Here is a 13,507-nt window from a genome sequence, read left to right on the forward strand (position 1 = left end):
TTTTTAGGTCTCCCGCATCCTCACCATGATTCTTCTCGGATCTCTAAACTGTGTCACTAGCCCCGGCTTGTGAAAGGGTGACTCCTAGTGCAGATAATGCCTTCATGTTAGGCTGTCAGCATGTCTGTCACCCATTCCCACGCACAGATCTGACAGTGATGCCTAAATAGACTCCTAAATCTGCCAGCCAAACACCTAGTGCTAAATTCCCCCAAAGTATCTGTTGTCATGAAAAGCCCACTGCTTATTTGCTTTGTAGTTAAAATGCTATCATATTGCCAAAACTTTTCTACATGCTACCTTCCAAAAGGGAGTCCATGATTAGCAATGATTTTAATACTTCTTAACTTCACAAATTATTCATTTCATAACTAAGTAGATTACGTAGAATTCCTCATTTCCTAGTATCAATATGGTTTTCCTCCACAATTTCATATTGATTTCCTTTTTCCTTTGCAGAAGGAGATTGGAAGGTGACTGTTGTCACTGGGGATCTTGAGAATGCTGGCACCGCGGCAACAGTATCCCTTTATGTCTATGGAGAAACGAGATGTTCAGGTCCTATTATTTTGGGATCTGGGAAACACCAGCTGTTTAACCCCAACCATGCAGATATATTCAAGGTAAAATTGATATAACTTTCTTACTAAGACATATTACAAGACACATTCTCTAAGATGGAATAGAGAAAAGTTTTGTTTGTTTGCTTTGGTATTGCATTTGCATTACATTTTCTTGGTAAACATGAAATCTTTTATTCTGAGGGAGCTGGGAAACAAAAATAATGACAGGAATACAAGACTTTTGTTTCTGCCCCGCTTTTTATTTGTATAAAGCCAACAAAGTATATGAACTTTAGAAAGTTAAAGAGTTAGAGTGAAAACATGTACTCCTAACCTTGCCATCAAGTCAGATATTTCCATTTGGAATATCTTTTTTGGTCTTTGTCCGTATCCATGGAGCACAATGCTTTGCTGGAAAGGTGGTCCAGCCTCCACCAAAGGTGGTCCAGGCTAAAGCACGGTCTGAGGCGTCAGATGGCCAAGATTCAAATGCTGACCCTACCTCTTACTGGCATGCTGACCTCTGCAAGTTACTTAACTGCTGTGCGCCTGAATATCACTGACCCCAGAGGGTTACCATGAGGATGAAATGAATTAATCCGTGGAAAGTGTTCAGAGCAGTACCTGAAATGCTCAATAAATGTTTGCTATTAATATTGTAGCACATAAGCAAATTTGTAGCCCCTGATTTAAACAAGGAGCTAGTCTTCCCAGTTATAATTTTTATGGATTAAATATTATGTATATGAAATTTACCACTGCATTTACCAAAGGTAGATGAGCACTTCGCTATTGTTGGACATTTAAATGGCTTCTAGGTTTTCGCTGTTATAAATAATGCTGTAACAAAGGCATTTTTTACCGTAGTTTCTTCCTTTTTCTAACCAAAGCTGTCTTATTTCCTTATGACGCTTTCTGAGAAATGGGATTCTCTTGATCTATTCTGACAAAGGACTTTGTAAAAGTGTCTAATTTATAGCACAGTGCCCAGCAAGACATAGTAATTGGTAAATTTTAATTGTTATTAAATCATTACTACACACCCCAAATCATGGTGTTTATTTCTGCCATATGTAGTGTTTAATATCTTTCTTTTTTTTGCCCTGCAGTAAAACTGATGATATATTAAAAAATTTTTTTTAACTTTTTATTTTATATTGGATTATAGTTGATTAACAATGTTGTGTTAGTTTCAGGTGTACAGCAAAGTGATTCAGTTATACATATACCTGTATCTATTCTTTTTCAAATTCTTTTCCCATTTAGGTTGTTACATAATATTGAGCAGAGTTCCCTGGGCTATACAATAGGTCCTTGTTGGTTATCCATTTTAAATATAGCAGTGTGTACATGTCAACCCCAAACTCCCTAAGTATCCCTGCCTCCACCCTTCCTCCCAGTAACCATAAGTTCACTTCCTAAGTCTGTGAATCTTTTAATTAAAATTTCTCAGCACCTTGTTGCAAGCTACCGTATGTGACTGTGGATCTATGTAAGTTATCTTCACTTCTTACCATTTTGTTAAAAGAGCTTTATGAAGATGAATTCACATACCATAACATTCACTTGTTTAAAGTGTACAATTTTTGGTGTTTAATATATTCTCAAAGTTGTACAACCGTCACCACGCTCTAATTTGAGAACATTTTCATAACCCTCCCCCCAAAATCCATATGCAATAGCAGTAACTCTCCAACCCCCTATTCTCCAGCCTTTGGAAACCAGTAATTTACTTTCTATCTCCACAGATTGGCCTGTTCTAGATAATTCACATAAATGGAACCATACAACATGGAGTCTTTTGTGTATAGCTTTCTAAAATTTAGCATAATGTTTTAAGGTTAATCCATGTTGTAGCAAGTATCAGTATTTCATACTTTATGGTTAATATTTAATTGTATGGATAGACCACATTTTATATAGCCATTTATCAATTGATAGGCATTTGGGTTGTTTCTGTTTTTCAGCTATGAATAGGAATAATTATTCGGTATAATGCTGCTATGAACATCCACGCTTTTGTGTGTTATCATTTCTCTTGGGTAGACACCTAGGAGTAGAATTACTGGATCACATAGTAACTCTATGTTTAACATTTTGAGGAACTGCCAAATTGTTTTCCGAAGTGGCTGAAACATTTTTACATTTTCACCAGCAATGTCTGAGGGCTCTTATTTCTCTGCCTTCTCACGGAAATTTATTATTGTCTGTTTTTTGATCGTGGTGGTCCTAGTGGGTGTGACATGATGTCTCATTGTGGTTTTGAGATGCATTTCCCTAATGACTAATAATGTTGAGCATCTTTTCATGTGCTGGTTGGACATTTGTATATCTTCACTGGAGAAATGTCTATTCAAATTCTTTGCTCATTTTTAATTGGATTATTTATCTTTTTACTAAAGAATTTGAGTTCTTTATATATTCTGGATATGAGTCTCTTATCACATATGTGACTTATAAATGTTTTTTCCCATTTTGTGAGTTGTCTTTTAACTTTCTCAGTGGTATGGGTTTGAATTACTTCTGGTGTCCTTTCAATTCAACCTAAAGGATTCCCTTTAGTTTCTATTGTAAGGCTGTTCTGCTACTGATGAATTCTCGGAATGTCTTAATTAGCATGTAGAATTCCTAGTTGACAATTTTTCTTTTGTCTTTTGAAGATGTCATCCTACCGCTCTCTGATGTTTTCTAAGTCAGATGTTAATTTTATTGAGGATCCCTTGTATGTGATGAGTCATTTTCTTTTACCGCTTCCGATGTTCTCCCCTTATTTTTGGTTTTCAGTAGTTTGACTGTGTTGTGCCTGGAAGTACACAGGCTTCCTGTTGGTTTTCACAGCCACCGTGGTTGCAAGGTTGTTGATTTTTAAGGATATTGTGGAACTGGTGAGAGAAAAATGGAAGTAGATCAAGTTACAGTACACAAACCCTTCTGTTCTTACCAAGGTTTAGAGTTTTCATTGAATAAGTACTCCTCAGATTGTTGCGAGCCTTTGGTTAATTTCCAGAGTTCTTAAAATTTTGATTTCAATCATTTTTGCTATTGCATTTTTGGAGGAGTGGATACATGGAGGGACTCAATATGTCATTCCAGAAGTCATGCTCTACCCTTTATCATATTTTGTTCTATCCTATTAAACTTATATTCCTCTATGAAATCTTCTATTTATGGCTGTGATTTCTGTAATCTGCTGAAGACAAATAAGAACTGACCCAATGTAAATGTGACTTTGTGCCTATAATATGTCATGTGACCGAATCCATGAAATTTAAGAGCTACCAGCCAAGAAGTGTTGAAACACTGACTATCTCATTACTGTCAGAACAGTGAAAATTTCCCTTTTGTATAACTGGTTCATGTTGTATGTGGCAGTGGGGCAACTGTAATGTTCTCCTGACCCAATCATAGGTCTTGAAGGGAACCTTGATTGTAGGATGGTATAGAGAGTGGAGAAAGATTCTTCCCTCAAAAAAAGGCTTGCAAAATAATGTCAGGCTTTGCAGCAGTTTTGACAGCTACCCTCCGTAGACTACAGAGTCAACCCTATAGGAGCACCTGAAATGTCACTGAGAGACAGGCTGGAAAAAATGAGACATCTCTAGAAAAATGACCAAGACAAAATCAGAGCAAGAGTCCATTAGAGCAGAAAGTTTAAAGAGAGCAGACAGAGAAGAGCTCCTAGACTGTAGGGGCTGGACCTCGTTCAGTTGCTAACTCCTGAATCTTATCCATTGACTGACATAGACGAGACACTCCTGAATATTCATGTTGAAAGCATGAAAGTTTAATGACAATGACTTGGCTGAAATCTGTTGAATATTTGCTCATTTCCCTTGGGGCACTCATTGTTAAATTTCCTTTGCGATCTTTCTCACTTGGAGGGCATCATAAAGGAATCCCATGTATCTTATATGGTTATTATTTGCTTATAAACCTGCCCAGAGATTCAGCTGAGCTTTTCATTGCATTTTTGCAAATTGAAACACTAAATAGTACTCTCTCTCTGTTGCTTGGGAAAAGTTAGTGGCTAAGCCCTTCACTCCTAGAAGGCAGTTTCCTGCTTCTGGTTTACTACTGTATGAAGGCAATTAATTTTGTAGATGAATAGGTTTAATATTTATTAAGAGCTCACAGGGCACTTGCACAATCATTTGAGTATCGCTTATGTTCCTAGAATAGAGTGCATCATACATTTTTGCCTTTTTAAGAACAATTTATACCAGCAGGAATTAGAAGACCTCTATTTGAGTTCCAACTCTGACCTTTACTATCTAGGAAATGTGGACAAACCACTTAATGCTTCTAAGCTTTAATTTCCTCCTTTGTAAAATGGGTACAATAATACCTTATAATGCTACTGTACAGATTGAAAGAGTTCACAATTAAAGCACTTTATATAAAGCATAAAACATTCTTGTCTTTATATTCCTGAGGCTGATTCTTAAAATCCTGCCCACAGACTGGGGTAGTCTTCCTGATGGGGTGGGATTTAAGATAATTCTTCCGATGAATGAGGGCAGGAAGGCAGTTTGGCAGATGGCTGGTGGGTGGCTATTGCTGGGATGGGGGTCTGTGCAGAAACACGAGTGGAGGCTACAGGCAGGAGGAAGTGCAGAGGGAGCCCAGACTAGGTTGGCGGCCTGGAGAACGGCAGTGAGTGTGCATGTTAAGAGCAGGAACGTTCCTCTTGGGCCTTTTCACTGTTTACAGGTTAGATGTCTGTGCGGATCTACAAATTATTAGCCATTAGCTAAATGGGAGCCAGCATGTCATTTTGATTTTGGCAAAACTCTGTGTGACTTTCTTCTTTATACTTTTCTTTTCTGTTCTCTCCTCTTCCCCTCCATCCTCCTTCTTCATCTCCTTCTTCTCCTTTTATTTATTTATGTGTTTGTTTATTTATCTTTTGGTGGACCTGAAGCTTGGAATTTGGTGATATTTCACACTGACTGCATCGGACACGTAGGAATTGCAGCACTAAGCAGTGCCCCGCTGACACGACTGACTCTCCTGTGTTTGCCAGATCCTAGGGACAATTTACCTTGATTTTTTTCCTGAGTCACAGAAGTTGAAGTATTTTTGAATGACATCTACATCTCGACCACCAAATTTTCACATGTGAATTGTTACCGAGAAAAGCCGGTGGAGTTGCTCTGCTTAAATACAGAATAAACTTCAGAAACCGAAATCCCAACACAGAATAAATTACAAAAAGAAGGTAACCACTTTTCAGAGGGAATACATTTTCTCATTCAATGGCTACATATTAAACAAAAAGATTATGGGCCGCAGATAGTAATCAGGTTTTATTTATTGGAGGAATGCCAACAAAGAATGGCTTGACCCTCTCCTTAATTAAGCCAAAAACCTTTGTGAGGAGAAGAGAAAAAGGGCGTTTAATGAAGTCTGCTCTGAGACAGATGTTAGATGTTTGGTAAAGCTGAGACACGAGAGAAAAAAACTTCTTTCTCTAACCCCTCTCTGGTGACCTGGTGAAATGGTGCCTTTTCAATGACCAGCACCTCGATGTGTGGTCTTCATCACATCCTCTTCTGCCTTTCAGGATGGTGTTCCATCAGCCGTCCTTATTCTTCTCGCCTTTTCAGGATGCTTCTGTTTAACCTCTGCTTTCATTCTACCAACATGCTTATGCCCCCGTGTTCTCAAAACGACCCTTGTTCTGCTCTGAAACGACTGACCGTTCTCCTCCCCTTCTTTGCAAAACCTTTTTAAATACTAATCTACCCTTCTTGCTTTGTCTCTTTCTCTTCCCATTCTCTCCTAAATCTTTGCTGTTTGGGATTTTCTCCCATCATTCTATTTCGGCCATGTTTTCTAAGATCAGCCGTGAAGCACTAATTTTCCCAGCAGTTGTGATCCTGGGTTGCTGGTCAAAGAATTGTGATAGGTGTGGGTGTCAGGATCAGATCTCCTAGATTCACATTTGAGCCACTTGACCAGCTGTGTATTTGTGAGCAGCTATTTAAAATTGTATCCTCTGTAAAATGGGCAAAAATAATTGCACCTATCTAAGAGTTGTGAGGATTGTGCGGAATATATAAAACCGATGTAAAATGTTTAGCACAGAGGGGGGCACACAGAGTAAACATTCAGAAACTTAAAAATATTTTTATTGCATTTGGAAAGCAAATGAACAGGAAAGTTTCAAGAAAGAAGAGGTGACTGTTATGGGCGTATCCCCCCAAAAGATGTTGAAATCTTAACACTTGGCATCTGTGAATGTGACCTTATTTGGAAATAGGGTCTTTGCAGATGTGATTAAGATGTAAATTAACAAGAGGTCATACTGGAAATAAGGCAGGCCCTTGATCCAATACAACTGGTGTCCTAATAAGAGAGAAGAGTGACATAGGGAGACGGCTGTGAGGACAGAGACAGATTGGAAGACGGCTGCTGTGAGCCAAGGGTGATGGCCACGACCAGCAGCTAGAAAGAGGCAGGAAGGACTCCGTCCCGAGTCTCAGACGGAGCACGGCCTTGCCGACAACTGGATTCAGACTTCTGGCCTCCACGATGGTGAGAGAACACGTTTCTATTGTTTTAAGCCGCCCAGCCTGTGGTGCTTTGCTATGGCAGCCCCAGGAAAATAAAACAGTGGCCAGCAACCAGATGCTTTGCAGGAATGGGGCATGGAAATGGAAAGAAAAAGGATGAATTTGCCAACAAGGAGGCTATTACTGAGGGAGCTGATAGGGAAGTAAAGAGTCTGTCATGGTGTGAAGAGAAATGGTGTCTGTAGATGTGGAGCCTTTCCCCTTACGCTTATTGGTTGAAGAGAATCAGGAGATTAGACGGAGGCACGACAGGGTAAAGAGTAGGACTTTGACAGGAAAAGGAGGTTGTCCACTTTTCAGTGGGAGGAGAAGGTGTCAGGGGAGAGACGTTTTTTTACATCGAATTGCTGAAGAGAGCTGCTGCAAGTCTTAGAGCTAGACCCCTTGAAGGACAGAGTGACCCACTGATTTAACTGCCACCAAAAGCACAGCTGGAAGAATAGGTTTCATAAACGGGGAGGGCACCTCTTTAGAAGCATTGAGACTAGAAATTAGGATAAGAAGTAGATGTAATGACAAATGTTAAGATGGAAATAAAGTGTAACTAGTTAGGCCATAACACTTGTTTTGAAAATGTGAATTTGTTCCAATATGATTGATATATTAAGGAACAATTTGAGCATAACTAGAATTTCACATGTGCTCATTATGCATAAGATATCCACAAGGAACACAGGAAAGTCCACCCAACTGAACCAGGTCACAAAGGAGTATAGAAACTACACACACACACACACACACACACACACACACGCATCTCAGGCATCTACCGCTATCTCAGTTCACTGTCTGTCACATCTGTCCATATCTGGTGTTAAAAAATTTCCTTCCAATTTCTGATAACACTCCTTCCACCACTTGACTATAACTCACAAGCTGCATTTCTTTCCACACACCTTCCACGAGTAAATTTCATGTTTTTTTCAGGGTAAAGTGCAACATCTATTGCAGTCCTTACATAGTTCTTAACCATTAACATGTATGAGACTGACTACCACTTTGATTAGGTATCTATCCTTTTTTTGTGTCACTGATGGAGTTTTTGAGTGTTGTTCCCCAACCGCACGTTTTCCCAGAAATATTGTGATTTTTACCGTACAATTTTGTGGTGTGGTGATTTTTTGGTGGAAACTGAAATCCTTGCATTGCTGTAAGACTGGCTCATCCTCCCAGCCAGCACCAGGAGGAAATCTTTCTTAGTGTTCTCCCCAGTCTTCCCTGCAAATGCCTGATGGGTCTCCTGGAGCAAACGCCTGCGAGGAGGTGACACTCTTGAGACAGTTCCCACCTAGCTTTTAGCATTTGTTCCAAATTCCTAGGGGAATTACTTTACTGACTTATATGACACCTGTTGGCATCGGCTCCACATAAGGAAATATTTAGATCCTGTCTCTCTATGCAGAAACCTGTCTCTCCCTAGATTTTGGGTTAGATTTTTGGGTGAGTTCTCAAGAAAAGTTATTAATTTACAGTTTGTCTAGGCTTTTATTTCTTGTAAAGATGAGAGTGACACTCTTTCCAACTCTCTACATCTCTGAGCTCATATATATGTGTAGGTAGATTTATTTATTTCTGTTTTGTTAGTTCTTTTAGGACTACAGTCACTAAAGAGCTAAAGATAAAATTTTAATTTTCCAGTGAGGAAAATAAGATGTTCTAACAAACATAATGTTCCATTTTCTCTGAGAAGAGAATAAATATATTGTAACGAGAAATTAAAGTCATGTTCAAAAAAGAACTTCTAAATAATAAAGGTAAAATAGCCTTGGAATGATATTTGTTTTCTTCTTCTTTGACAATATTAAACAATAGCTGGGGCATTTTTAATATGTCTTGATTTAGATGAAACCAACCTTTAAGTAATATCATTTACTTTTAAACTTATAAATAGACCATTTAAACATAATGTTCAATAGAAAGTATTAGGCATTTAAGAATATAGGCTTTCTTAGGGGGGACCTTCAAGATGGCAGAGGAGTAAGACATGGAGATCACCTTCCTCCCCACAAATACATCAGAAATACATCTACGTGTGGAACAACTCCTACAGAACACCTACTGAATGTTGGCAGAAGACCTCAGACTTCCCAAAAGGAAAGAAACTCCCCACGTACCTGGGTAAGGCAAAAGAAAAAAGAAAAAACAGAGACAAAAGAATAGGGACGGAACCTGCACATCTGGGAGGGAGCTGTGAAGGAGGGAAAGTTTCCACACACTAGAAGCCCCTTCGTGGGCGGAGACGGGGGTGGGGGGTGGCAGCGGGGGAAGCTTCGGAGCCACGGAGGAGAGCGCAGCCACAGGGGTGCAGAGGGCAAAGCGGAGAGAGTCCCGCACAGAGATTGTTGCCAACCAGCACTCACCAGCCTGAGAGGCTTGTCTGCTCACCTGCCAGGGCAGGTCGGGGCTGGGAGCTGAGGCTCAGGCTTTGGAGGTCAGACCCCAGGGAGAGGACCGGGGTTGGCGGCGTGAACACAGCCTGTAGGGGCTAGTGTGCCACAGCCAGCCGGAAGGGAGTCTAGGAAAAGGTCTGGACCTGCCTAAGAGGCAAGAGACCATTGTTTCGGGGTGCGCGAGGAGAGGGGATTCAGAGCACCGCCTAAACAAGCTCCAGAGACAGGCGTGAGCTTCGGCTATTAGCGTGGACACCAGAGATGGGCATGAAATGCTAAGGCTGCTGCTGCAGCCACCAAGAAGCCTGTGTGCAAGCACAGGTCACTATCCACACCTCCCCTCCTGGGAGCCTGTGCAGCCCGCCACTGATATTTATAGGACATTCCATCCAAAACAACAGAATACACTTTCTTCTCAAGTGCTCATGGAACATCCTCCAGGATAGATCACATTTGGGTCACAAGTCAATCCTTGGTAAATTTAAGAAAATTGAAATCATTTCAAGTATCTTTTCCGACCACAATGCTATAAGACTAGATATCAATTACAGGAAAAAACTGTAAAAAATACAGACACATGGAGGCTAAACAATACACGACTAAATAACCGAGAGATCCCTGAAGAAATCAGAGAGGAAATCAAAAAATACCTAGAAACAAATGGTAATGAAAACACGACGACCCAAAACCTATGGGATGCAGCAAAAGCAGTTTTAAGAGGGAAGTTTATAGCAATACAATCCTAACTAAAGAAACCAGAAACATCTCAAATAAACAACCAAACTTTACACCTAAAGCAATCAGAGAAAGAAGAACAAAAAAACCCCAAAGTTAGCAGAAGGAAAGAAATCATAAAGATCAGATCAGAAATAAATGAAAAACAAATGAAGGAAACAGTAGCAAAGATCAATAAAACTAAACCCTGGTTATTTGAGAAGATAAACAAAATTGATAAACCATTAGCCAGACTCATCAAGAAAAAAAGGGAGAGGACTCAAATCAATAGAATTAGAAATGAAAAGGGAGAAGTAACAACTGACACTGCAGAAATACAAAGGATCATGAGAGATTACTACAAGCAACTCTATGCCAATAAAATGGACAACCTGGAAGAAATGGACAAATTCCATTAAGTTTCTAATGAAACTTAAAAGCTTTTGCACAGCAAAGGAAACCTTAAACAAGACGAAAAGACAACCCTCAGAATGGGAGAAAATATTTGCAAACGAAGCAACTGGCAAAGGATTAATCTCCAAAATTTACAAGCAGTTCATGCAGCTCAGTATCAAAAAAACAAACAACCCAATCCAAAAATAGGCCGAAGACCTAAACAGACATTTCTCCAAAGAAGATATACAGATTGCCAACAAACACATGAAAGGGTGTTCAACATCACTAATCACTAGAGAAATGGAAATCAAAACTACAATGAGGTATTACCTCACGCTGGTCAGAATGGCCATCATCAAAAAATCTACAAACAATAAATGCCAGAGAGGGTGTGGAGAAAAGGGAACCCTCCTGCACTCTTGGTAGGAATGTAAATTGATACAGCTACTATGGAGAACAGTATGGGGATTCCTTAAAAAACTAAAAATAGAACTACCATATGATCCAGCAATCCCACTACTGGGCATATACCCTGAGAAAACCATAATTCAAAAAGAAGCATGTACCACAATGTTCATTGCAGCACTATTTACAATAGCCAGGACATGGAAGCAACCTAAGTGTCCATCGACAGATAAATGGATAAAGAAGATGTGACACATATATACAATGGAATATTATTCAGCCATAAAAAGAAATGAAATTGAGTTATTTTTAGTGAGGTGAATGGACCTAGATGCCCTCATACAGAGTGAAGTAAGTCAGAAAGAGAAAAACAAATACCGCATGCTAACACATATATATGGAATCTAAAAAATAAAAGGTTCTGAAGAACCTAGGGGCAGGATGGGAATAAAGGTACAGTCCATTCTCTAATGGACTTCAGGACATGGGGAGGGGGAAGTGTAAGCTGGGACGAAGTGAGAGAGTGGCATGGACATATATACACTACCAAATGTAAAATAGATAGCTAGTGGGAAGCAGCTGCATAGCACAGGGAGATCAGCTTGGTGCTTTGTGACCACCTGGAAGGGTGAGATAGGGAGTGTGGGAGGGAGACACAAGAGGGAGGGGGTATGGGGATGTATGTATACGTATAGCTGATTCACTTTGTTATAAAGCAGAAACTAACGCACCATTTTAAAGCAATTATACTCCAATAAAGATGTTAAAAAAAAGAAAAAAATGAGAAAGAAGCTTGAAAGGCATGAAATTCACATGGATAATATGAAATCATAAGTAATTATGCAATTATAATTATGTCTAATAATTACAGAGCATTTACTATGTACCATGCACTATTGTAAGGGCTTTATATATATATTGTCTTTTAATTTTTACTATAGTCTTGTGAGGTAGGTGCCATTAGTAACCTCATTTTATAGAGGTAGAGAATGAGGCATAGACCAGTTAAATTGCTTGTCCAAGGTCACTAACCTAGTAAATAGCAGAGCTGGGTTTCAAGAGCGTTTGTAATCTTAACCTCTATGCTTATGGCCTCTGGAGACCCTGAGATTTAACATTTCTGTCCTCCCTGGACAATGTGGAAAAACTAGCTCGGTCAATTATGCAACACTCAGGGACGTTTCTTAGAAATTAACTCAACCTCTGGTTTAGGTATTAATCATAGCAATATTCTATAAGTTAGTTGCTTTAACATGTGTTAATTAATGATCCCACACTCTTCACAATAGAATCTTTTAAATAAACAAACATCTTGCAATTTATAAATAGGGAAAGATTACCTAAAGCAGAGACCATTAAACAATTGTGAATATAGAGTACTGGTTCTCTCCATTAATGGATGGCATTAAGTTAGAGTCCAACAAGCAACCTGGACATGGCAGATTAACTTTAAAAAACATAATCATTATAAAAGAATTTCAATAATATAGACAGAATAAAATATGTATCAAGATTTTCTAATTACAAAAAGTAGAAAAAATAAACTCATAGAGATGAAGTATTAATTTTTTGTAATTAATTTTTTGTAAGTTTTTGTAACCAGTAATTGCTTTCTTACTGGTTAAAGTTTAATAAAAGTAGAAGTACAATTATATATAAAAAAAAGAATATAGGCTTTTTAATGAGAAAAAGAAACAAAATGAGAAATACCTTCAAATATAAATTTGGAGTAGGGAGACCAGAAAATCCCTGTCAAACTTGAGAAAGGTAGGATAAAACCCAAACAAAATATTTCATTCAGTTTTTCAATAAGCATTTTAGGAAGACCAAATTTTTTCTTCTTTTTAAAGATAGGGTCTTCAAAGGATATTATTTATGTAAATGTAGTTCAGCAAGTGCTTATAGAGTGCTTATAGAGTTATTATATATTATATATATATATATATTATATATATATACCATATACATAACTTATAAAATACTCTATTATATACAGAATATTTTTGATCCTGTGCTAAGACCTCTGAAAGTTACAGAACTGTGAAATAAGGAACTATCACACTGAAGAGAAAGGACATTTACACATGAAACAGATAAGAAGACAGAAATTTTATGAGTTAGTACCCCATTGAACAGTAAAGATAAAAAATGCTATAGGTGCCCAGAGAGAGGATGTACAGTTCTCTCTTGGGACTGTCCTTGGAATACTAGCCATCATAGATACTTAGGGAAGGGCTCATGTATTCCCCCTCCATTTCCTTTCCTGTATTTCTACTAAAAATATTCCTTGTTTTTAAAAAATTGTTGCCAGTAACGGATGAGGAAGACCATTTAGTATCTCAAGGGGAGATGGCTAGTTCTCGCTCTCAGACAACACTGTTGTTAAGGTTACTGAATGCTGTGTGGAACCCAAAATAAACTGGGGCACATCAATTTGTTACCTTTGTCTTTAAAGTCTGATTTG

At 38.6% G+C, this 13,507-nt stretch overlaps 1 pseudogene; it reads left to right on the forward strand.

Annotated features, from left to right (window-relative positions):
* The window catches only part of LOC137751010 (lipoxygenase homology domain-containing protein 1-like), a 101,394-nt pseudogene that overhangs the window by 42,269 nt on the left and 45,618 nt on the right, over positions 1-13,507 (forward strand).

Source organism: Eschrichtius robustus, chromosome 17, assembly GCF_028021215.1.
Source record: "Eschrichtius robustus isolate mEscRob2 chromosome 17, mEscRob2.pri, whole genome shotgun sequence".
Classification (NCBI taxonomy): Eukaryota; Metazoa; Chordata; class Mammalia; order Artiodactyla; family Eschrichtiidae; genus Eschrichtius; species Eschrichtius robustus.